The sequence below is a fragment of the Neopelma chrysocephalum genome, unplaced genomic scaffold, assembly GCF_003984885.1.
Source record: "Neopelma chrysocephalum unplaced genomic scaffold, ASM398488v2 Primary Assembly neopelma1_295, whole genome shotgun sequence".
Lineage (NCBI taxonomy): Eukaryota > Metazoa > Chordata > Aves > Passeriformes > Pipridae > Neopelma > Neopelma chrysocephalum.
The window spans coordinates 22,709-25,456 of record NW_020897957.1 but is presented as its reverse complement, the minus strand read 5'-3'; the positions used below and the strand labels follow the sequence as shown (position 1 = coordinate 25,456).

The 2,748-nt window shown below is 50.8% G+C and overlaps 1 protein-coding gene across 1 annotated transcript in view; it reads left to right on the top strand.

Annotated features, from left to right (window-relative positions):
- Nucleotides 1-2,748, top strand: part of ALS2CL (ALS2 C-terminal like) — a 32,734-nt gene that overhangs the window by 9,587 nt on the left and 20,399 nt on the right. The window lies entirely within an intron of this gene.

Genomic DNA, 2,748 nt, shown 5'->3' with positions numbered 1-2,748 from the left:
GCTGGATTTTAAGGTCCCTTCCCACCCAACCCGTCCCAGAGTTGGATGATTTTGGGGGTGTGAGGTCAAGGCAGAGGAGCTGCTGCAAAGCTGCGACCCACGAGTTGTCCCGGGCTCTGTTTTCTGTGCACACGCGGCGTCTCTCCCGCCCGATCCTCCGGCTGTTGGGGCTCGCTCCTGCTTCCAGAGGGATTTTCCAGCCTCACCTGGCAGCTCAGGGCTGATGAAGTAAGGCTGGCAATGTGTGTGTGTTTGTGTTTGTGTCGCTCCTGGGCTTGCACATCTCGCCCGACAAAGAAATCGATCCCCCGCTAATTAGGGCGAGAGAGGCTGATTAGCTCCTGATTAGCTCCGCCGGGTTTCTGCGGGGGGAGGGAGGTGATCGGAAGATTCCAGGTGCTCGGGGAAAAGTCCAGGTCGATTATGGGGGGGAAAAGCAACCAATTGAAGGCTTTTTAAAAATAACAAACAATCCCGTGATTGGAGCTGAAAGAGGAGGAGCTGCAGGTCACGGGAGGGGCTGGTTTTAAGCTTGAGCTGAGTTTAATTTGGGTCTGACCCAAAGGTTGTGTCTCTTGGTGGAAGTTTCCTATGCCTAGAAGCTTCCTAGAACTTGCAGCTGCTCTCTGAGCTTGGGAATTTCGATATTCCTTCTGTAAGGACTTCAATTCCCAACGAGCTGCAAGATGGGATTTGTGGAGGATCTCCAAGGAAACCAGGAGGAATTGTCCTTCAAAGAACCCTGCATTCGGCTAAGCAATGAATTTTGAGAGGGATGAGAGAAATTCAGGGATAAATTCCCTCCGTAGGGAGACACGAGGAATAGGGTTGGAGCTTTGGGGATCCCGAACGCCGCGGTTGGTCGGTGAGGGAATTCCAGGAGAAAGGAGTTCAGAGAGTGGCCCAGCTCGTGTTTGTTTGTTAAATAAGAGCTCTGGGATTTACTGCCAGCCCAGCTGGCCCACAGGCCTGACCTGCTCGGGCATTGTTTACATTCCTGTGGGGTTGGAGAGGGCTCATGCAAAGTGCTTTGGGCTCAGCAAACAGGAATTTTTCTTGTGAAAGAGTTTGGTCGGAGCTCCTGCCCGGCTCTGCGGGTCAGCAGAGGACCTGGGGGGTTGAATTGTGGCCTCTTGGAATGATGATCAGAGGTTGGGAAGCGCTGGAGACTCTGTGGAGCTTCTCATTTGTCCTCCAAGGGCCCCTGGAGGGTTTGGTGCAGCACCAGAAGCTTCCGACTGCTCTGCCTTGGGAAAAGGCCCCAAGCGCTGAAGAGAGGTGGAAAAATTAGGGAGTTCTTCATTTAGGATCGTTCTTAATGGTACTGGGCACAATTCCTGGGAATGTTCTGGGTTTTTCAAGGAGAGGAAGCTCCAGGGAGACCTTGTTGCAGCCTTTCAGTGCCTAAAGAGGCTCCAGGAGAGCTGGAGGGGGACTTTGGATGAGGGGTGGAAGGACAGGATAAAGGAGAATGGCTTCCCACTGGGAAGGATTAGATGGGATATTGGGAAGGAATTCCTGGCTTGGAGGGTGGGGAGGCCCTGGAATGGATTTCCCAGAGAAGCTGTGGCTGCCCCTGGATCCCTGGAAGTGTCCAAGGCCAGGTTGGAGCAACCTGGGATGATGGAAGGTGTCCCTGCTCATGGCCAGGTTGGAATGGGATGATCCTTAAGGTCTTTTCCAACCCAAACATGACCCTGTGAGTGAGTTTAAGGAACACAAACAGAAGCAGAGAAAGGCTGGGCTGGGTGCAAGGTTTAAACAGATCCAAGCAAGGCTTTTTTTCTCCTCATTCTGATTTCTTTGCACAAATTCCAGCCCTTCCCTGGTTCTGGCAGGGATTGGAGATACTCTGAAGTTCATGGATCACTTGCAAGGGCAGATCTGGGAGGGTTTGTTTGTGAGGGACATTTTGCATAAACAACCATCAGTGGGGTGGGAGGAGAGGAGAGTGGAGGTGTCCAAAGGCAGAGAAGCCAGGGCAGGGATCCAGAGCCTCCCTTGGGAAGGTTTGGTGGAGCCAGACGCCTCCAAAGATTTTTTTTCCTGAAAAAATATTTTTTTTCTCCTCTTTTTAAGAAAAAACATCTTGAAAAGAAAACAATTACAGGGTTTTTTACATATATTATATATACCTCTTACATTTTACAAATGTAGCAAATTATTCAATACAGACAGACATCCCCAAAAAGAACACAAACCCATAAAAAATAAAAGTTAAAAAAAAAAATCTTCTCTCTTCTCTCCCTAAGAAACCAGGTAAATTAGTGCAGTTTTTTTTTTTAATTAGTGCAGGCTGTTTGCAGCTTTATGGTGTTTTTTTTCTCTGGTCCTGCTGGAGTTCTGGAGGTGCTGAGTGCCCAGGAAGGGTCAGGGGTGACATTGGTGCCCCCTGAGCTCCATCTCCTCCGTGCCACCTCTCCCAGTGTCCCCAAGGACACTCCTCTGGGGGTGTTGGTGCCTCTGGGATGGTTTCCAGGCTGGAATTCCGGCTCTGACACTCCAGGTCTGACCCCAAACTGCTCTGATGGGGCTGGTGACACCTCCTAAACCCCAGCTGGGCAGTGCTCTGTGGTTGTTCTTGCTTTTTGAGCTGAAATCCCAATTATTTGGGAAAGCAGAGGATGCATGTTGTGCCCAAGGCCAGTTGGGTTGGGCTTGGAGGAACTTGGGATGGTGGAAGATGTCCCTGCCCGTGCCAGGGGGTGGAACTGGATGGATTTTAAGGTCCCTTCCAACCCAAACCAT